Raw genomic sequence first — 24186 nt, 5'->3', positions numbered from 1 at the left:
GGAGAGCTGCACCTTGTCTATTGTGAGAGTAGCATGGATAAATCAAGACAGTCCGTATTACGCCGCTTGTTTCCATTGTTTCCTCACTATCGATGCTGCACCCAGTTTTCAAAACTAGTTTTCTGCAGTGCGGAAATTACCGTAATCAATTCTACACAGCATTAGAATTGCAGTAATCGAATCGACACCCATGTATCAGAATCGGGACAAAAGCGTGTTGTTCCAGTCCAAACACATACAGACAACTTCTTACACTCGCAGACTCTTTTGACTCAATTCTACCTGCGAGGGAAGAAACCGGTGCACCAAGAGAAAACCTGCAGAAGCACAGGGAAAGCATGGAAACTGTACACAGCTCTGCGCCAAGAATTTCCTCACATTGGACTAGGACCAGCAACCTAAGTTTGAATGGAACATATTTTGCTCTGAGCATCTGAGGCTAAATTAAGCTTTTCTTCAACCTAAACAAAACCTACTGAGTCAGTGTTGGTGCACACGGCGACCAGCATGAAGTGTTTTTCTCCTCTGCAGACTCATTTTCCCCCCGACCGCTGCGTCTCGGTCATAAGAGAGTCTTTTATGCTGTGTGCTCACAAAATTATCTCCCCATCAAACTTTATTTGAGCTGAGCAAATTTATGTTAATTCAGTAAGTGGGGGGCTTGTGTCCACGCGGGACCCTTGCAAATCACGAAGACATCACTCTGAATTAACTAATTTAGCTGCGCTTTACCTGAATGCAGTCTGCAGCTCTTTGCCAAGTCCGCGCGGAGAGTTGCTGTAGTAGATCCTCTGTACTTCAGGCGTGACAAGCTACAGAAACACTTTTCCAAAGCCTCCTTTTCCACATGAGATTTGTTGGACGTCTGTGCCATGAATAATAATTATTTATCCGAAAACATTTAGATCACTGATCTGTGTGCAGCAATCATTAAATTCTTAAGAGGCAGGAAAACATTTTGGAAAGCAAACATTAACCTGGTTCAGTTGTAACTCATGCTCGGGCATAAAAGTGTCAAACTCAATGCAAGCAGAATTATCGAGAAGGGACTCGAACGGCTCATGTCTTTTTATGAGCGGGGAAATGGGACGTAAAACATGGACACTCACTGACCCGGTTGAATCCTGGAGACTCACTGTTTTTGTGTCTTCGCTGAGACTTAAGTGAATCCCTTTTCTGTTGATAAAACTGTTTCATTTTCCAGCACAAACCAGATTACCATCATAAAATACAAAAATACAGCAGACCACACAGTACCCCATCGTGTTTTTGTGTTGTCATGTCTTCTGTTGCGCTGCCAAGACACAGGAGACACAGTTAATTCAATTATGTACAGTTTGTTATTATAACAGTGAAAGTGGTACTTCTGGACAATGGAGGCGGCGACAGGCTCTGCACACGCAACCAAACAGGACATCAGACATTGTGTCCTTTGGCCCTGGGCTGTGTTTGAAGGAGCTGTTTTTGGAAACGTGGTGAATGGAAATACGTGTTTTGTGAAATAGTGTATAAAATACAGCAGATCATCATCAAACTCACAGGCGAACTTTCACCTTGATGTAAATTTTCTTGGTATGTCTGTAAACCACATTGTTTTGACTTCAAGCTTCATGAGTTAATATGTAGTAGAGACAAATATTTCAAGATAATTCAGCAACATTTGGAACTAAATTAGGAAGCATTGTCAGTGGTGACGGCCGATATAAAGTTGACCGGTGTAGGCGACTTGGGGTTGATATTAGATTAGACTGGGGTTATTTGAGATGCCATCCTAATTGTGGTTGCGTAAAGTGATGTCATTGGCTCCACAAACTCTCACACAATGTCACTTATTCTGAATAGTTATGTTGTTTTCCTTGCCATGTCTTTGTCATGACTTTTATTGCAGCCTTCTTGTGTTTCAGTTTTTGTTTGTAAATTGACGCTAATATTCTCTTACAAGTGATCTTGTGAACTTGAAGCATGATGGCATTGTTATTCTTGGCATTCTTTGCAATCAAATTCATCACTTTGAATTACTCAGATTGCCGAAAATAAAATCTTAAAAACAATTCTGCTCACATGCTTGCCTGACATTTCAGCACTTTGGTAGACCTCCACCACAAGGTTAAAGCCCTTTCCACATGGAGAAACAGTTGGTCGTACCCAGACAGGTTCTGTGTCGGATGGACCTTTCATCCCCATGACACCTCTCAGACACCTCATCCAATCCTGGCACAGAACTCAGTCCGCAACATCTCTTCCCATGTTTGGCTGGTTATGCTAATATGCTAATACGGCGCAGGCCTTGAATGTATACCACATAGTATTCAGTAGTTTTCCTGGAATCCATGTTAACGCCGGAAACGGTGCCATTTTTACAGAAAACGTTTTTGAAAGTTTTGAAAGCTATGTCCTATTCAAGGAACATTTTTGAAGCTGTCAAAAGAAGCCTCAAATAAATCTCTGTTCCAAAGTGTCACGTCTCTGAGATCCCTGTAGTGGTTGGAAGGTGTCAACCGCTCTCGAAAACTGAACAACCCATTTCCATGGATGGGGCGGAGCTTGGCGTGGCATTAGGATTGAGTTGATCAAAAAAAGACTTTGTACACTGTCTTTGGGTTTGCCGTCTGAGGTGCTGTATGATTTATTTTTCATTTTTTCCAGACACAAGTTAATTAGCTTATGATGGAGTCTGCATGATTCACTTTCAGGCCAAATTTCAACTCTGTAGTTGAAAATGGTCTGTGCCAGGATTGTGCCAATCCTGGGTCTGGTTTTCATGGCCAAGATTTGTCTGTGGCACTTAGGGAAGGAAGGTATGTGGTACAGTTACATAATGATTGCATCGTTGCATTTGTGGTACGATGGAACGAATGACTGATAATAAATCACAGTGTTTATGTTGCGTTTATTACAGAGCAACATTTTCACTCCTGCAGCACTAGAATGACGTGGCAGAATATCGTCCAAGTCAATGCGGAAGGCTGCCCTTTTCATCATACTTTCCCCACGTCAATACATCACGCCAACGGGGTGAGGATGAGTGGGCATTTTACAGCTGCTTGACATAGAAACAAATCCCCCTAATAAGCTTATGTTGACCGCCCTGGTTGAACCCTTGCAGGGCTACAATTATTTGCATTATATATTGGCCTTCAGTCATTTTGTTTTGTCCCTTTTCCAAAATAAACCACATTTCCTTATCTAATTTACATGTTTACATTTTTAAACTGTCACTTCTGGACTTTTGTTTTTCAGTTTTTCAGTGTGAAACATCATTAAGCAACTATCCCACTAACAAAATAAAATCCCTTTCAGACTCATTTTCAAGCTCAATACACGCTCGACAACTCGCACTGTAAACTTGTTTTCTCGTTTTTCATCACCTCCCTGTTTGGCTGATCTATTGCTGTGCTGGTGGCTACCATAATAACTGTCATACAGACACAAAACCCCGTTTCTCTACTTTCAGATGGTGTTTGAACTATGTGGATTAGAAAAAGCTTTGAGGGGTTATGATTATTTCAAATGAACATGTCAAATTCTATTGGTCCCTGAAGGGTGAACACGTACCATAACGTGTCAGCTTTGTTTACAGCCTTGACCAAAGGTTTCCTAAAGTCTCCATTATATTATAAGAACTACTTAACTGAGATTCATTTTCTGAATAAAACGCTTTATGTTTTTGCTTTGTGACGGCGAGAGTAGCATAAAGACAGGGGAACTACTTCCGATTACGTCCTCGACAATGTCAGTTGTTTGTCCCTTGTGCCATCTTTATGTACACGGACAAAGACGCGGGCAGAGATAAAACTTGGCTGCAAAAGATGAAAAAAAACTAATCTGCTTTCCCCTTGAAGAGAAGCAAGTTTCTTCTTGCAAGGAGGAACTCCAGCAGACGTGGCTTTAGGGATCTTCTCACTTATCACAATGCCTTTGCAGCACAGTGGAATCATAGTTAGTTTGTCTAAACCTCCCCTTGTTTCTGATCTGTGTATGATTTGGGCATTTCCTCATCAGATGAGTTTGCCATGTGAGGTCTTGTCATGAAAAAAACAAAAACAAAACACATACTTCTCCTGGTTGGTCTCCCTGCAGGTGCATGATTTTTAAGAGAGTATGGAGTGTTTCCACCTGTAAGAAGTGTGAGTTGCCCTCAGGGAGGCATTCACAACTGTCTGTCCACACAAAATTTGATGTTGGAAACATGGAAACACACAACTCGTCTTCACTTTGTCTTGTAAAACACACAAGCTGCAGAATTTCAGCTGTCAGAGCACGTGAACGCCGTCAGACGTCACCCACACAGCAGTGTCTTTGTGCTGTTTGTCACAATCGCCCAAACAAAACCAAAACAACCTGCAGCTCCCAACCTCCGCCGCGCTCAGTAGGAAAACACCGGACCCTCGTGCCCCTCAGTCAAGCAGAATCCCCATTGAGAGCTGGGATGTGAGTAAATTACACTTGATAGCTTAACGAACTGTTGCTCATATCACTGTGAGCTGGTTCCATCAAAAATAATACATCAGAGCATGTTAATTTATTCTACAGCAGAGATCAAATGTAAAACCTCCGGGTGACCCCTGAACACTTGCTCCTGAACCCTTCAACCCCTCCTCTGGTGTGCTAATCCCCCTGGAACCCACCATGGGAGCTCATGTGGCCCAGAGGAGATGGACTGGAGGCGATGAGGCTGACAGCACCAACACAGCTGCCCTGCCGAGCTGTGAGCCGCTTCATTTTATAAATACCACCAGCTCCCCGACCGCTCGCTCGCTTAGAACCAAGATGGGGAATAGGATGGCGTCGTATTACGTAGGATGTAGGACCACACAGGATCACGGAGGTGTTGCTATTTAAATAGTCACAAACCTCAATCGAAAGCACATGTCTCACTTAAGAAAGTCTGTTTATAAATACCTTTTATTGACAGCTTGACAATAGAGTCGTGGTCATGCAAGAAGAATGGCCGCCGCCCGTCTGAGGAGCCGCACGTACTTTAGTCTCCTATCAGTGAGAGGAGAGAGGATCAGGAGTGTTTGTAACAAGATAATGCACAGCAAATGTTTTCAAATTCCTCAGCATCACTCCTCACATATTTGAAGAATGAGAGCTCTGAGCTGCACTGGCAGATTGTTAAGGCTCTATTTTATTCTGAAGAATATCCTCCTTTGACCAGATCTTGACACCTTATAAGGAAGGAGCCATAGGTCACTGCAGAGAGCACATGGAGTCATTTATAAAGTGTCAGCAAGTGAACTGTGAGAAACTCTGGGTTCTGGGCTTTGGTGGTACATGATGTTTAAGGGAGATGTGAAAAAAAATTGTGGGGGAAAAAGAAGTGAAGAAAGAGATGACTCAAAACATAGGCGCCTATTCTGTGTCTGCTTGAGAATGTCAACATGCTTTTAGAATACTGAAAGAGTTGTAATAATACATGCAATATACTATAATGAATTGAACCGAGAAAGTGAATGGGGAAAGGGAACTTTTACCCGTACAACCTAGAAAGAGGCCTGCAGCAAAATCTAATGTATGAATATCCTACATTTCTGTCCAGGTGTCCCCAAACAGCACACTGTTTGAGTGAATATCAAATCCCTGAAGTGATTTACAGCTGTGTTTGGACGGTAAACAAATTTTGATAGTGACTGATAACAGCAGAAGACATGTATTTGGACACGACTGGGTGCTGAGTATTCACCCAGTCAGAGCCAAGAACCGAGATTAGAACAGAAAAAAAAAATAGGTGAAGAAAAAACCCACCATGAGCCCCGATATTTTCTTGCTGTAAAAAAAGTTGTGAACTACAGTGTAGGGGCCAAGAAGCCATAATATAGCCCTTCTCTCCAAGGCCGGCTTTGACGCAGGGAGCCTGAAGCTCGACAGCTCTGGACAGAGCAGGTCTGTGTGGCGAGCCAAGCTCACAAACCCTGTCACCCCTCGGCAGAGAGGCGAAGCCCCTGCTCGCTGTCGTTAATACTGTCTGACAACAGCTACATGGAGGCTGATAATTTGTGAAGCATCAGCCACGTGTGTCACACAGACTCCGTTCTCAAGATGGACTTGCTACGGTTTTCCTGGTTGAGTCGAGGGAAAGACGTTGCACATGTGTTTAGATGGCTGGTGATTCCATCAATGAGGATGTCTGGTTTCTCTTGACATCTGACAGTTTGGGGGATTATTTTTGTGTGTGTGGGGGCCACCAATTCTGAGCCGAACATCAATGACAAAATCCAGATTGAATCCTCATGGCAAAAACATTCTTCCAATCTTAATAACTGAAAGCTTTGCGGGAACAGAGTGTCGTCTTCATCGATTTTGTCATCCCAATTCAGCCTGTAGATAAAAGCCTCGGCGGCAAAACAGGCTTAACTGCAACCCTTATTTTGTGGAATCCATTTTATCACTGAAAAACTAATTTATTGGTTAATGTCATGAGTCTGCACTTGGCATTAGTTTCATATCATTCCACCACTTTAATAGCAAATTTGAATAAGACGGGCCTTGTTTTGGATTTCAAAGCCTGTTTGATCTATGACTGCCTGAATTTCCAAATTTCCATGCGATAGTCAATCAAAAACAGACATTAAGCAACAATGGTTTCAATTGTTCCAATTATTCACCAATATGTTAAATCTGTTTTCACATTTTCAGCCAAAACATTCTTGGTAACACTACATAAGGGGTATTATGAAACTACTTGCTGACCTCTTAGCTTACTGTCAACCACCATCATAAAGTTAGCTGCACATTCTCAACAAGCCTCGAGTCAGTTCAGAGTTCAGCTTAAAACATTGTAATAGGATATTTAATATCTGACAAGATGATATGTTTTAACATGAAAAGCTCTGCCAAGACTTATTGTGTAGCTGATGCACTGTAAAAATGAAGAACTTACAAAAACTGAAGGCAACTACTGTACTGGATTTTTGAGTCTCAACTCAAAAGGTTTGTTTTATGTACGGCTATGCTCAACACTAAATACAGATCCGGAAGTGTCTGCATTCATTTCGTCCGTTTTTCTGCACATTTCCACAAACCTTACAGATTCGGATCAAACAGAGCAGTACCACCGGAAATGGTGTGGGCAGTGTTGCTGTTACTAACCCGACACATTGCTCTAATGAGACACTTGAAGGCACCACAATGGCGGAAATTCTCTGATATATTTAGCAACCGACCACCTCCTCCTACAACGCTGCCTCCGTTTTCCTCCTTTGTGCAAGAGCTACATGATCAACACTTCATAGTTGCCGTTTGTTTTGGAGCTTGTTGTTGTCAGCAGCACCTACAACTCAATAATCTTATTAAACCTAGAAATTTCAAGTTTTTAAAGTTTGTCCATCAAAGCTGCACTTCTTCAGTCGTTACGGTGACAAAGACTTAAATCTAAAATCTAAAAAAATGCGGTGTCATCGACGGCCATAACCAAGTGCAAACACAGTCATGTGAAGTCCACAACTGGACGAGTGGAGAGGGTGTTTCATGAAACCCAATTAAACCAGGCTTACTTTGCTAAAACAGGATTATTTTTTAGGATATTTGCTATCAGAAAGTAAGTTTGACATTTATCCTTCCTGACTGAACGGCTCTTGGATAAAACAATTTTCAGGCTTAACATTGCTGTTTCATCGTAGAACCAGTGATTCTGAGGTCTGAAGTTACAAATACTCCCTTCTCTTTCTGACCTCCTCACATAAAACCTCATTTATTGTTTTTTCCAACTGAAAAAGACATTGAATCCCAATGAATAAAACAAAAGCTTGGTAAACAGCTGATATAAGCCGGATAAATGGAGATTTTAACAATCTGCATTCCTTTCACATGTGATATTCCATTAACAAGCCTGTTGGAAAGTCAGGTGTCTGTCTCACTGTGAATTGTTGCATGATCCAGTCTGATCCCATCGCAGTTTAATAAGCTTTTCATTAGCTTTTGTTTTTACAGGCTGTGTTTACAAGACTACATGTTTGCGAATATTTTCATAGCGCACATCTTTATGAGCTCTATCAAGCATAACACAACAACTCATCAAAGAGTCGTCGACGTGTCACGTTAGAACGCCACATGCTAATACTCGCTCTGGTGACCATCTGTACCCCGACATTTCTGAATTTAAAATGAATTGGTTCAAGACGATGCTGACAAATTTAATGTGTTATGAGAGGAGATTGACCATGCATATCCGTCGTGTATAACCCAGTAACTGACGCACAGTTCACTTTTGTTGGTGGTTAGCTACATTTAAGTTATAAAATAATAATACAAATATTATTTCCCTGGACTGGAGGAGCCTGATCTTTACTAGGCAATCTGTTTTTCATAAATAAAGACAAGTAATATTGGTGCCAAACTGTAAACAAAAGAGACGGCATATGTCCAAAATGTCCATTTGAAATAAGGTTGCAGACATTAAAATTGAGCTTTAAAGGTAGAACATCCGTCACACTGGACATAATGAAAGGGTGTATTGTGATCCAAGCTTCCCTCCTGTGAGGTCCGGCTCCCCCAAGATCCCCCTGCCAGTTAAAACCACCATAGACTGATTAGCTGCTATCACTTGTTGATTGTGTCAGGGATGAGCGCAGCAACGGGCGTCTATCTCGCCGGATATCTGAGCTGTGTAAACTCATCGATGTGGGCCACAGCTCCATCTTCCTGTTGTACTCCAGAGCAAGATGGCAGGAAGATTTCTCTCACAGTTCTTTTGAATGAGTCACAGATCATGTCATTGTGGAGATGAAAGAGGAAAGTGTCCAGGTGACATGTTTCACTCAGTGTTTGGAATGACTTTGGTCGAGTCAAATACCCAAGTAATACAAGGTGTATTTCAAGGCCTACTTTGTTGACTTACAGCATCCATCCATCTGCCTCAACCACCATCTAACTATCCATCAAACTATCCACGCATTCTCCTTGGTGTCATCCAAACTTCCACCATTTGCTTTTTCCATCACTCACCCTTATATACCTTAGTTTGTCCATCTATAAGTCATGTCTCACTTGTCTGTCCTCCATCCTTTTTTCATCACCCATGCTTAAATACCCCACTCTCAAATCCATCCATCAATAAATCAATTCTCAGTTGTCCATCATTCCATCCATCCGTAGGATCATTCTCATTTGCCCTTATATCACCACTCCCACTGATTTACCTTCCCTCCATCCACACCTCCAACCTCTCCTTGTTTACTGCAGATTAATTATTAAGCATTCCTCTGTTGATCTCCTTTTCCATCATCTATCGTACAGATGTTCATCCATCTGATCATCCATCCTTCCTTCTGTTGTGACAAACATCCATCTGTCCGTCCATGATCTCTTTTCCATCCACCTATAAGTCAATCTCTTTTGACCTTATCTCACCACTCTCTCGATATCTTTGTGGATTTACCTCCATCCATATGTTCATCCAACCTCACTTTTTTTTCCCATCATTCGTCGTTCAGATGTCTATCCATCTGTCTGGCCATCCATCCATCAATGCAGTTAGGGTTTCTGTTACTGTTCCATGTTGAAAACAAAGGCTCATTATAAGAGTGAGGAAGTTGTGGGTCAGTTCTAATGAATAAGCATTAATTATTTGCAACGACAAACATCAGAATTGGAAGCAGAAGGAATTATATTAGTAAATCATATTTACAAAGTCAATAAAGACTGAGCAAAGTGAACCATGAATGCCGTGTTGTGCCACCAAATATTTTATAATGCAAGTAATCCCCCTCACTCTGGGATGGTTTGGATATTTGGGGAGGAAACGTGGGCCAAGTCGTGTCAAGCCGTCAGCTCCTTCCACCGGCTTGTCGCTACGCAGTCCCTGCTGTTTGTGATTGATGACCGAGGCGCGTACAAGACCGAGCCCAGTGAGGAGCCTTTCCAGCACTGACCAACTCCAAACACTGCGGGATTTCACTGGTCTGTGGTCAGAGCAGTCCTCATGTTGCCCCATATTTCTTGAATGTTGATATTTTCTTGAGAGCAAATCAAGTGCGTGGCTGGCGTACAGCACTGCGCTGTCTCGGACGATTCATTAAATTTCAACCGGATGGATTAAGTGGAGAGCTTGAGCTTAAGGCAGGAAAAACACACCTGCTGTTTACCTGAAAGTTACAACACAACGTCTTCATCAAGATACACAAACATCATTTTACATCACCCTCACAGCGGCAATATATAAGTCTGGAATTGGTTTCCAGGTGTGGACGTCACTGCTGTTTTTATTGACAATCATAACGCTTGTACTTTATGTAGCATAATTACTGCAGTCAAAATATTGTTTCAGAGGCAAAAACGGTTCAGACCCTTAACGAAACACTCGCATAAGGGAGTGTTTGTGGGCCAAGGTCAGCATGCTTACACTACAAATGTTGTCTTTAATAATTATGTTGAAATACACGTCATAAAGAATATGTCATAAACTGAGCGGCTGGTTTGACATGGATAGAACTCTCTACATCAAAGTGCAAACATTTTAATAACATGGAAAATTGGCACTGTGCAAATCAGTGTTCAGAAGTGAAACTATGGCTTAGCATGTCTTGGGTTTGCCACGGAAAATAAAACACCAGACTAGATGCCTCTCAAACGGCTCATCTTTGTTTTACTGACCTGCACCGTATCTCTGATGGCGAGTTCAACTATCCTGCAGGAAAACTTTCACTATGTGATTCAATCATTAACCAAAGCTTGTGACCCTATGGTTATGGGTAAGGATGCTCCGATTGATCGCTCACTACCCGTCGCAACAACCAATCACGTGTGACAGTTGGCGCTCCGATGAAGCCCCGCTGGCTGCGGCGCGTCCGCCCCTCCTGACTCGCTGCTCACTCAGCAGCAGCAGTGAAGCATCTGTCATTTAAAGTTTTCATCTCGTAGCACGGGAAAATGTTGTGCAGGGACGTGCGTTAAAATTAAATATGCCATTTAAAGCTCCAGCACTTGAGGGAGCACAGAGTTTTCCGGGCTCATGAACGTGAGACCGCTGGTTCCTTAGCAGCAGGCTGTTAGCCCAGCTGACGCTTAGCAACACCCGCCAGTCCGAGCGTGACATTCGGAACGCTAAACTTATTGCCCAAGAAATAATCAGTCTTTTCACCAAGCTACATACGGGAGCAGCCTTTTTCAGGTGTCATGCGGAGATGGAAACGACTGGATCCATCACTGTTTTGGAGTTAGGTGCAGTGCTCATCAGCCACCTGAATCTGAAACTTTCAAAAATGTCCAGAGTGGAAACTTTCATAAATGCAGTGCTCTCTGTCTCGGACTCTTGCTACAAGCGGCCAGTATGTAAATATTTCACGGACATATCAAAGTCTCAAGAGACTCACCAAACTGTGACGTCTCGCATCAAATGTAATGTTTTTCAGTTGTCCTTTTGACGGAATAGTTGCTGCATTCAGCAATTATTTTTTCTATTTTTTGCCTTCTTGAAAAAAGGCATGAATTAAAATGAATTTAAATTACTGTTACACAGAATGTCTCATCATTTTGATTACAAATTCATTGTTAATCCATGTGATCGGTGTTGGTGGTGATCGGCAGTCTGGCTGATTGGTGTCGGTGATCGGCAGCAAAAACTGATCGGAGCAGCCCTAGTTATGGGGGAATGTGAATATTGCGTATATACTTTGTCACTCCTTGGTTGCACCAAAAACAGTTCTAAACACTATCTTTGTGTCTTATAGTCTGTAGCTTGTCTCATAGTGTCACTTCAAACATCTAAATTTGTGACATCAAAAGAGAGTTACTGCTTTTAGGGATTTAAAATGATCAAAATGGATTTGTGTGGCCGTAATTCACCAGGATTATTGCTTTAATCTGGTTACCGTTGATATACGACTGTCCATATAAACACACTCTCAGATAGTGGTGAGTGTGGGAAGGGAAGTGAGAGTGTGTCGTGTCTCTGTGAGTCTGAGGGCTTTTGTGTGGTGGGGGAGGAGCTCCAGCTCTGAATTATCTATATTGTTTGAAATCCTCATCCCTCTTGTCTCCTGGCAGATGAGGCACAGCCTGGGTCGTCGGAGAGGGTGACTGTAAATGCAGCATTCCGGGCCGGGTTCAGGATGGGGTTTGTCTTGACTCATCGTCCGTCACTGCGTAAAGCTCAGTCTCTGCCGTGAAGCAGCCCATTCTTCTGTCCTCCGAGAGCACGGCAGTAAATTCTTAGGGCCCTCATTGTTGAAAGCTCTATCACCTCCCTGCATGTTTCTCCTCTCCCTAATCCAGCTCTAGTGAACCTCCGCAGGGATGGTGAACGATGTTCGAACGAAGCTGCGGTAATCTTTAAAAATAAACATTGGCCTGAGGTTTGCCATTGATTTAGGACACGCACCTTTTCCCTTCGCTGAAATCCGAAGACAAAATCCACCCAGTGCCATTCACCACAGGACAAGCAGTTCTCTTTTCACCATTTATTTATTCAAGGAGAAGTTTAGCTGAGTGTGCATGCTCCGTTTTAGCAGCACCGTGCTTTACATTCGGTGTAATTATGCACTTTCAGACACAGCTCAACAGGTCGCTGGGCAGCTGGAAAAGTGCTCTTAGTTTTCACTGTGGATCACCTTTCCACCTATCCAAGCCACTGAATCCAGATATTGTCAGAACTCTTGGAAGGACCCTCAGTTTTGAGTGGACATTGTCGAGGGATTTCTGTTGAAATTACGAGTGTTTATGTGTCTAAATCTTTATGATACTTTTTGGAAAGGACTGAGAAGCGCTCCTCGGGGAGTCAACTGGCCCTCACATCTGAAGAGCAACCTAATGGGTAAGCAAACACGGCGATTACCAAGGATCCTTCACAGGAGGCGACCTGCAGCAAGAGTGGAAGCTCGCAGGCTCAGTGTGTGTGCGCCATAAGTGCGTGCCAAAAGGAGCGGCGGAGAGAAAACAAAGGCTCGTCATTCAACACCACAAGCAGAATTTTGGAGGTTTAATATGTGAACTACGTAGATTTGATAAAACTGACTGTTACAGCAAAAGACTGTGATTCAATATGCAGACTGTTTTATGCTTCATAACGCTGCTGACAATCAAAGTCAGTGTTGTTCACACTCGCCTATTGTGTGACGGTGCTCAAGTTTCTGCCCACAGTCCAAAAACCTCCATAAAATGAATGTAAAGTAGAAATTGAAACGCGACATTGGTGCGGCGTTTGATTAATTGGCAACGGACCCTTCAATATCAGTTCGGTCTGGTTCGTGTCATGTTTTGCCAACAGACTATCATGTCCCAAAGCTGCATGAATTAGCATGGATTGAAGGTTTTGAACTTGAAACTCATGCTTGGGTGAGATGCTTGGGTGCAGTGAGAAGAGGCACATACTTCCCATCAGTGTTCTACAGAGGCAGAACAATGATTTATGCCAGATCAAACTGGTGGCTTCTTTCTGCAGAGAGTGCACTGAATCCTTCTTTAATCGATTGAAGATTGACCTCTGCGTCACCTTACCAGAGTGTCCGGAGTCAAACTCACCGCTGTTGCAGATGAAACAGCACTCGTTTTCTGTTTGAGGGTGAAACATGGACCTGTGACATCAGAACAAAGATCCTGAGGTATTGATGTGCAAAAACATTAAGAAACATTTAGTCTCTTTTCAACAATGTATCCAAGATGAAACCATTTTAAATGTCTATATTAGCTCTCAAATGCAGACAATGACTGACACAAGTGACACAGGCCACTGCTTGAAGAGATTTTCAGTTGCCAGTATGTAAAAATATATCTCGGCTTTTATAGTTCATGGATGTCATACCTCTGCTTTATTTGGACATTTGTTGAAAATATTCTTTGTGTGCCTCAACAAATGTATGTTAGACTCTAATTTCCAAATTCAGACCACTATCAAAATAAAAAAATATATATTGTGGCACAGCTTTGGTGATTGTGGATGATATTCTGTGTCCTGAGTTGATGCCAAAGTCAGTCTTGACATGTTTGTGTTTCAGTGGAGTAAAAAGTTTCCCATCCAAAAGGACGGGTTGGTGAGCAGGAACTCTCGTCACTACTTCAATGCAGATGTCACCTGCTATATATTAGCATCTAATGCCGTGTTACGTCTTACTGGTTAATGTGTGTGATTGTTTGAGAGCCTATAATAAAATCAGAAGCGCGACACTGGGTGTCAGTATATGCCATGGATCGTGGAACATCTGCCTCAATTGAAAGCATCAACATGCAACACGCAAGAGGTTACTTGTCAAACTGGAACGCAAAATGTTGTTTGACGTCTTGGATGTGGCTATATGTCGCAATAGCCAATTCCAGATTATTCCATCACTTATAAGATTATCCTGCGGGACAGGATATTCTTATGATCTCACAAATGTCTCTGTGGTGTGTGGTGTGCTGTGTTGAAATTGTCAGGTTAAATCTTCAGAACAATTCCCACTCCTCCAGGATAGTTTATTGAGAGTTGCTTCGAAGCATTTTTAAGATTTCAGTGCAAGAACACCTGTACACCCTCTTTTTTTCGTGTTATTATTATTTTCTATCTCACATTCACTCCAATAGGCAGGAAAATATCTGTCCAAACTTTGCATCTGTGAATCTGTGATGGTTTTGTGAACCATAGGAATAACATATAGATAATCCCTGCTGGGGAAAAAAATGATGATCATCAATATTTCAGTGTAAATATTGGTAAGATGTAATCATGAGAGTGTGGTTTACTTTATAAGAGCATATATTAGATTAATACTTGAGACCTGTGTTCTCCTCTAAATGATTCCCAGCATGGCACCATCACTCTGTGGTGTGCCATGTTTCCTCGGGGACCACGGCCGCAGCATAGAGGGTCTTTCTCCGCAGCACACCGGCCCTCTTCACTCGCTGTTGACTTTGTAAATTACTTGGGATGTCAGGGCCCAACCACAGCTTATCCTCAGAGAGGGGTGGTGGTGGCGCTGGTGCGTGGAGAGACGTGTGGCTACGAGAAAACGAACCGGCGTGAGAACGAAGGAATGAAATCCCAGTTGGTGTCTGGAAGGCAGAATTAGACACGCAGAGATTCGTACACAGAGATGCATGTATTTCAGTACAGACAGATTTTCTTTGGCTGGGAATCATAACCAGTCAGAGGTGACTTGAGTCACATGAGTTGACTGCTTGTGAAAAGCTTGACTACTGTACATAAGTGGCTTCAGTCATCATCAGGAATGGAAACTACGACAGGTTTCCTCGGAGCATCTTCAACACAAAGATTATTTGAGCCTTGTGCAGGTGGATAGGGTCCAGTCGCAGAGAGTCCTCCGGGGCATGCTGCCGTGTGGTATGCGCGTGAGGCGCTTAAGGCTGTCTGTGCCGCAGCCTGTTTGTAGACAGGTGAGCAGACTGCACACCTGTGGCCGCTGTTTGCTTTGACACCTCGGATGTCGTCTCCCTCAACAATACATCTTTCATTCCGGCCATCAGCCTCGTCGCCCCTCACTCACCACCCAACCTCCTCTCTTCTTTCTTTTTAGGAAATCCCCAAATGCTTTGAATAATGAGTTATTTTAGATTTGAAATCTTGGCGTGCGTTACAAATAATGCTTTTTAGATTAATTCTTTCAGCGCTTTCTCTGCTACAAAAGTCAGATTTCACTCACAGTTCATTTTTTATTCCTTTCCCGCTCATCTGTCCGCAGATCTCACTCAACATTTGGGTTTATGGGGAGGAGACTGTGCTGTCAGTGGAAGCGAAGTAAAAGAAAGAAATGCGGCAGAATCATGTTTAATTTGTCCAACATGCGTCAATAATTGCTCATGTGCCTCTGTCGCTTTAAGAGTCTCTCGGCCGAACCACACACTGCCAGGCTTTAAGATTGATGGGAGTCGGTGGGTCAGAACCGAGGTAATAAACGACTCACATGCCTCAAATTTTAGTCACATGCTCACACTCTGGGAAAAACTAATCTAACACTTCATAGCTAATCTGCTCAAAAATGTAATTTTGGTGACATGCTTCCCTCCAGGCAGGCAGGCACTTGTTTTGATCATAGTGTGTATATCCTGTGAGATAAATTAGTGTCTTACTACTGAACTTAATAGCCAGCGATTTAACTTAATAATTGACATTTTAGCTTTATGTGTGTCTAACTTAAGGACCTAGGGACAAATATGGCCGACTACTTCATGTTACGAAGCCCATTTGAACCTGCAGTGGTTATGGTTGGTTTAATTTCAATTTACATTCTCCAAAAACAACTTGTCCCATCATGCATGGCTGTTTCATGACCCGTGTCATCCCTCTGCCAGGAGTGAAATGATATGAAGGTCTCAGCTATATTACAACAGATGTCACTTGGTGTCTATGGCACCTACTGTGCGCCATAGAAGTCACCATGACTGAAATACGTGGTTGTAACCACTCTTTGATTCTTTTATGCGACGTGCTTTCCATGACTTCTGGAAATGCCGCAAAAGGCTTCAATTGAAACCTAATTTGTCGACACAGGACGGAAGTCACTTGAAGACAGCGTCTATTGGATTAATGCGAATTAGTGAGAATGTTGCTGTGTAGTCATTAATCCACATGTGCGCACGCATTATGTAACACAACAACAATGGCGGACTCTGCAACGCTAGACAAGCTGGTCTTCTGTATTCCGCATTCCATTGACAACGTATTGTGCATGAATGCCAGCGGCTGAACAACTCTTGTAGTTGACGTGTAGTAGTTGACAGTTGTGGTTCAAGTGCAACGTGTCATTCTTTGTTACGCTGCTATTTATGACCAGGCTGCTACAACATCTAGTAGTTTTAGGCTCTTTGTAAAGAGGATTTCACTTACATCAGTGACCGAGAATGGGTTTCACTGAACTACGGATCTTGTTTTCACCAGTGACTCACGTCCCCTTAATTTTTTTGTCAGAGCAAAAAAAAAAATTCACTTTACGTGATCAATTTCCTAGATTTAACATGATTCAGGTTACTCGACTTTTTCACTGTCTCTAGTGATCAACACAGCAAAGTCAGTCTCTTCTAATGAAGGACCTAGGAAATAACTGAGTTTGGAAACACATTGGGTTTTTTTTAGACATCAATTCTGTGATATGTGCCGGTCTGGAATCAGCCCAACACAAACATGAAATTACTTCAGTGAGAGTGTCACTCGTTCATTAGGCAGGTGTGGGTGCAGGTAGATGAGGAGTATCTGGAGGGCATGTTGAGTTGAGCAGAAGAAGTAACAGAAAGGCTAGCAAGGGTCAAGAAAAGACTGGGACATTTCTCGTCTCTGGACTTGAGTGTTGTTGGAACATCATGTTGGCTACATCACTTCAATATGAAGAGATGCTGATCATCCAATGGGTTCATGTTGAATTCAGTGCACAAAACAAGAAAAATGAAAGTGTAGAAAAGGTTTAGTGACGTAAAGGTAAAGTCTGTAAAAGAGCTTGTTATTCTGAGGTCAACCGTGGTGTTACTGAAGGAACTCAAGTGTTGCCAGAGAAAGTAACTAGCAAGATAATGTTTAACTTGGTTGGATGACTTGGTGAAGATAATATTAACGTGTGTTTTGTTGTTTTTCTTTGCTTGTATCTTGAAAGCAGTCTTTTAAATAAGCATTTTTGCTGTTGATTCTCAATTGTTTCATTTTTATTTATTCTGTGATTGCACAAAAAACAAATATTTTGATACTAGCTTCTATATGAAATGATCTAAATCCACAATGCACAGTAAGATGTAAGAACTTACATGAAGAAATTTCTTCTGCTTATCACCAATTTATTGAAGGAAATGACACTGCAATGAAGCGGAAATTCAAATCTCAAATGACAAAAAACATATTTTTATTTCGTTAATGTAATTGTTTAGTATTTAATCTGTCATTCACACCAATACCATAAAAAGGCTCTTCTTGCATTGTCCATTCACTGACTTCTAAGGTTCTCCAGACGGTGGGGGGGGTTGAGGTTTTGCAACAAGAGCCTCATTCAGGGGCTTTTCAGCATGGATTACTGCGGCTGGCTGTTCGGCACGTTTGAACAATGTGACCACATGGCCTTCACGGTAGCCTTTTAGATTTACTGTTCTGTACATCACCTATGCAATAACTTATGGAGCAGTATTTCAATCATGTTTGTGTGCACCGTAATTTATTTTTAACTGGCAGCTGAGTCCATTAAAAAGGCCGTCAAGCTGTTGTCGGAATACAAGGAGTAATAGGAGAGATGTCCAAAGTGTTGTTTACCTGCACCTGGATTGTTTGTGAGCCGTGTCTATGACTCAACCTTGACGTCATCGAGTGTATAGGCAGCAGCCTCTGGAGGGATCGTAAAGCAGCTTTGAGCTCAGCAGTCCGACTCTTCTAGGGAAAGTACAAAGCCTTGCCCGGTGGTCCGCACACATGCCTGGCTGATCTGCCCAAAACAGCTTGGCTGGTGGGATGGCAAAGACACACCTGCTTTGTCAACACCATCTTCCTCACTACTGTGGCCAACTTAAAATCCATCCTGTTTAATTGCAAAGGCTGTAAGGCACCTGAGGCTTGCTGGATCTCAGATACTGAATTTCACCTCAAACCTTTCATCTTCAGATCCTTTCATTTCCTGTGAATGAGATACAAGATGTGAATTGCGCTACAGATGTTTTCGGTATATGGTGTAACAATTACATAAGAAACCAGACCAGGCAATTAGATACTGAGGGAGAGCTGCAACAAAGGAAGTAGTCATCTCACACTGAGCTGGCTCCCGCAGTGTCAGACCTGATCGGAGCTCGTGTGAGGAGACATATTCATGAAGTTTGCCAGATAAATAACGAGGAGGGAACTTAGAATTAAAGATGACCAAAGATTTCATTCAATGTCAACGATTGAGAACTTGATCAACAAATATCAGTGCCTACAGTATACTGTGTACCTGCACCACTACAGAAAAATATGTGTATTTTAAGCTGTTGTTCAAAAAGTTTCTCTCTCTCTCGCTTCTATTTGTAACACATTTTTACAGCGTCCATAAAGTCAATTACATTTACATTTTAAATACATTTTCCTTCAAAAATGTTTAGTTTTGTGCTCACCTTTTCCACAAGATATCCATACTTTTATTGATAAATTAATAAGAAGGACCCTACCTACAATCAAAACATTTTCTTCTGATATTATTGTCATTTACATTTGTGTTTTGATTTTTTTTGCTTCACTGATTCAGAAAAAGATGATGCAACTTTTGCTATTGCCAACTTGAAAAATAATATTTCAACTCAGTGTTAAAAATGTTTCCCTGGGGCTCCATGGCGAGGTAAATAGCCTGGTCCTGTCTGGATTAATTTTCCTGTGTGTTTGTATGAAACATACAATTAGCTTTAATTGTGCTAAAGTTAGCAGCACGGCACAACAAAACGTAGATCAAACTAGTATCGACATTTCTTAAATAACAAAAAAGTAGCTCCATTCAATCCTCTGTTTTTGAGTTTTTGTGTTTCAAGCCACTCATGTTTGTTGTTACTCTTGTAGCTGGACACACCTGTGAGGTTCCCTCAGTGCACCCACCTGGTTCCCAGAATGTCCCTGACATTTCACCTTTAACCTCTCCAGTTTTGCAGTCCCCAAAGCGGAGCGCTTCACCGTCCCATGAGTGTTAGCATGGTGTTAAGGTAGACTACCTGTTTCTCAAAACAGGGGAGACATGACAGGGCAGGTCACCCACAAAAAGGCAAAACAAAGAGTCAGATTTCACAGACCCTCTATCAATCAAACATCTTTGAATCGCACTCACACTAGCTACCGGCAGGAATACCACTGGCTTCAAAGAGCATTTGAGACATTCTCCTGCCTCCTCGCTTCAACAGGATGGTGTCCAACCGGCCTCTGTTCTGACAAAAGACTTCCGCGCTGTTCATGAAAGAATTGATTTTCTGCTTTGTCTTTGCTTTCTCTAATTTGATACTTCAGAGCGAAACAAGCTTAGGCAGGCTGTGATGCATTCCCAAACATAAATTATGGCAGCGCAAATGAATACACTCACTGTTGGCTTTCTCAAAATGCTGCCAGCTTTTGATACAATAGCTAATAAAATGATTAATGGTGCAGTGATCTTGCATTACTGGAAAGATTTGTGTGTTTTCAGACTACAAAGAACCTGGGTGGGACAAGCTACTCTCCCGCTTCTTAAAGACAAATGCTGCTTGCAGGAGTGGATGTGCCTTCCCTGAGTTTGTTCTCACTACTGCAACTCTTATGGTGGCTAAAGTGTTGGCCTGCACTGTATTTGATAGCTCATGCTGTAATAACTGGTGGTTGGAGGTACAGTCTGCGCAAGTTAGCATCAGTGGATTTGCTCAAACTTTAAAAAGAAAATGGGTGGAATATGTTGCCGTTGTTTGTCTCTCTAAATTCAATTTGTTGATTATTGTCAACTCATCTTTGAGACTATCCACAACACTTCAGCAGCTTTGTCACTTTCCATAACCGGGATATTTGATATGGGTATTCAGTATTCAAAAATTCCAAGATCAATTATTCCTGACTTTAGGGAGCAGGGATCTGGGGCTACTTCCCAATAAGCCCAAATATCAACCTTTCCTCACCCCTATGGTGAGATATATTGACGTTGGGAAAGTGGACTTTTGTGTCCTTTAATGACCTCAAAGGCAGCCTTCAGCCGTTTCAATGGGGGGGTGTGGATCGCACTTTGTGCTCGGGCGAGGCACGAGGCGACGTTCAGAAGCTCTGTTCACTGAATTATATTGGTTGTCAGTTGCTATTTATAAGCCTTTATGTGGCTCTTGAGTAGAAATGAACACATTGTTCCTTGTAGAATGAAAGGAGCACCATCTCATCACTAACCCGGCCTCTGTCTTTCGTTACACACTGCCCACAGCGTCAGGATATACTGCGAAAGGCCGAAGGTGTTTCATTTTCCCAATGTCATTATATTACGACATGGTGTGGGTTACAAATATCATACAGGAATGAGTTTGGTCATTTGTCTGAGTAACCTAGAGTAAACTGACCCAGTAATATGAAGAATAAAGAGACCCCACCGTAGTCCGCTGTGGCTGCTGTTATTCAACTGGAAACCTGTTTGCTCTGAGTTGTGTTGCCACCCCACCATTGGTGGGTCTCAGTGAGTATGGTGGAAGGCTGAAGGCATAGAGTGTGGAGCTGGTGCCACAGCTGTGGCATGCTGGATAGTCTTCCGAGTCAGAGACGGGGAGAGAAGGAGTGATGACTTCACTATCATCATGAATATATAGTCGGTTGTCTGGCTGTAAGAATAGACCACTGAGTCTTCATGTCAGTAAACAGCAGCACCCTCATGTAGTGGCTAACAGTCTGTCCCTGAACACCTGTCCTTAATGTCCAGCATCTCATTTATCCTTTCTGAGGGAGGAAGGTTGTGTTCCCTTCTCAGTGACATACATATGGGCTCATGCCTTCTGAAAGCCTCATCAGGATCTACGTCATATTGCCTTGGTTGAGTGGGAAAATAATATTGAGAGACTTGCAGATTTTGTCCTCAGCGCCTTAGATACCTCATCAAACCTACCCACCGAGACATCCTCCACCGCCCGCCTCAACTGTGCACCTGTCTGAAGCGGGCAGCTGTGGGTGGGCGGTTCTTGGCTGTCAGACCAACATTCCAGAGGAGAAGTCACCCTGTAAATCCCTTGAGTTTAGACCTGACAGTAACCCCTTCCCCATCACACTCCCCTTACTATACCTTTTGTAGCCGTCTTTGCCGGCCACTCTCTCTCTCCCGTCTCCTTCGTCCCTGCCTTCCCTCTCAGTCTTAGTCAGGCTCAAGGGGGATATTGCTTTGTCAAAGCTGTGAGAATGTATTTCGAGTTGACCCACCCCGCTGCTCCCAGGCCCAGAGGTTTTAATCCTCCCAAATATTCAAGAATGAAAGCAAATATTGTTATATCCATGTCAGCAGGCTGGTTTTCAAGGGACCGGTGTTTGAGGCTTGATGAATCAGGTAGCTTATCTCTTCCCCGCTATCATAGTGACACACAAAAAAATGCCAGTCTGAATGTACCTAGTTGATTTTATTCTTGTGTGTTAGTGTGTCTTGACAGGACATTTGGCAGCCCTCTCTTGTCTACTGGGACTTTCAGCATTCTAATTACACATATCACCCTTGCAGCACCACAGTTTGTCCCCCCCACTGTCTAGTAACTACAACAACAGTCTCTTTATCAACCCGGGAAATTTTGATGCTGGGCCAGATCCTGAACTTGGCAGCCTCCCCACTTCAGCTGACACATAAACGCAAAAAAACCCCACATAATCCTGTGTTTGAGCGCTGAACACAATGTTGCCTTCACTGTCCTCCTGACGCCGGGGACACAATCGTGACCAGTTTCATGGCCACAGTTGGTCTGGAAACCAAAAGAGTCATCGGGTGCTGAAGTTGTTCCTATCCCTTAAAATAGATTCAGATGGGACCAGAATTCGACAGCGCATATCTGTGTCATTTGATGTTGAGGTTCAACAAATACAGCACTGTTCCTGTGCTAAGTGCCTTAGCATATGACATTTCCTGCCCAGTCACAATGAGCATGTGGTCTTAAGTAAAGGTTTACTTGGTCAACGCTTTGCTTGGAAAGACTTGCAGTCGTCATATGGGATTTTCCATTTGGGATTGCCAAATCAAGTCCTCCACCCCCCACCTGTCTCAATCATCCTCCCTCATCACACCTATCCTCCTCATTCAACATATCCACAAACCACATTGGTGTCTTCCTCTTGGTCACATCCATGTGTCCAACCAAAAACTAGTTTGGCAGTCGCAGTATTGTTGCTGAAATTTTAGAGCACGACTCAACAATCGACAAAAGTAGAAACGTCATTTGAAAAAAAAACCCTAGAATTAAAATCCAGCTTCTGTTACAATTTAGAATGTAAACTATCAAAATGATATAAGAAGGCAACATCTAGTACCATTATATTTGTCCAAGTTCCAATCTTTTAAATTCTAAAAAAAGCTATTTTCAGGAGAGCACTTTTAAACAGGACAATGAGAGCTGGAGTGTAACAAGAGTCTTCTGTCCGGTGGTGGACCAGTGTCCCATCAGGCATGACTAATTCATTAATTTGAGGGATTATGAGGTTATGAAAGGCTTTCTTGTGAAAGAGCACTTAACACTGCTTGTTTTCATTTTGGATCTCCTCCATTAAAAATTCACACCTCAACTAGCAATTAAATTGCTGAGGTGTAATCACCGCCAGCGAAATCCTGGGTTTTCAGCCGCGATGCTCGGGTCGCACCGAGCGAGCAAATATAAAGAGAAGAGAGACATGAGACGGTTAATCCACAGACCAGAGCTCCATCGAGAGGTTGGAGGTTGCCAAGACGGGGCCAGAGGCTATTACAGGCCTGATGGCTTGTGACAGTAATTTCTCCATGCATCCATGGGGCCGGCCAGTGGAGAGATCGAGTGCCTCCTCTTGCCCATTAAAGCACACAAACTGTGCCCACAAATCCCCCTCAATAGTATCTCTGTGCTCAGTGTTTGTGCGACTGAGAGAGGTAAGGAAGCAGGCCTTGAGAGTGGGAGAAGGGGCCTCATAAGTCGTGACATGGTCCGGGTAACGCAGCCAAAAATGTTTGGATATGTTACTCCAACAGGGTAAGAGTCCAAAATGATCAGGGTCACATATTCGGAGGACCGTGCCTTGTTGACATTTACTCAGCTTGTAAAAGGTGTTTACGTGTGTCTTTCCCAAGGGGAGCTGAAATAGCAAGAGTTCTGGCGAGCTGGGTTGAGCTTGGTGAAATTTGTTTTTTGCCAAATCCCTCCTGCGCATAAACTTCTTAGAATATAATTGTCTGGAGAAATCCAAACATCAGCCTGGCTATTGTAGTCTGATAATCTTGGGAGGGATTAACGCGGCCAACACGAGTGCAGATAGGAATGTCCGACTGGAATGTTGAATTTGCTCTTAACTCTTCAACACCTCGAGCCACTGTATATGAATGAGCGAGGCCTCTCTTGATGGTTGTATGGGTCAAATTAGGCTTGGGATGGTGAAAGTGCTTAAGAATGTTGTCCACCACTAATCCGCCATCTTTGAGCCGCCCTAATCTTTCCTCTGTGTTCCTGCTAAAACCAGACCATTGGGCTGGATTATATCACGGAGAGGAGACTAATGTGTTAATCATAAATTGAGTCTAAGCCTGAATGAGCAGGTCAGCGTCAGGTCAGCGGCTGGTTGGAGGCTACCTGTGCCACAGGCAGCAGTTTCTTGACTAACCAACATCTTCAGCATGT

General features: G+C 42.8%; 1 long non-coding RNA gene across 2 annotated transcripts in view; it reads left to right on the top strand.

Annotated features, from left to right (window-relative positions):
- Positions 1–24186, top strand: part of LOC128764512 (uncharacterized) — a 50270-nt gene that overhangs the window by 5301 nt on the left and 20783 nt on the right. The gene's annotated exons all lie outside the window — the stretch shown is intronic.

The sequence above is a fragment of the Synchiropus splendidus genome, chromosome 9, assembly GCF_027744825.2.
Source record: "Synchiropus splendidus isolate RoL2022-P1 chromosome 9, RoL_Sspl_1.0, whole genome shotgun sequence".
Lineage (NCBI taxonomy): Eukaryota > Metazoa > Chordata > Actinopteri > Syngnathiformes > Callionymidae > Synchiropus > Synchiropus splendidus.
Note: the sequence above shows the minus strand (reverse complement) of the source record. Positions and strands in the feature narration are given on the sequence as shown.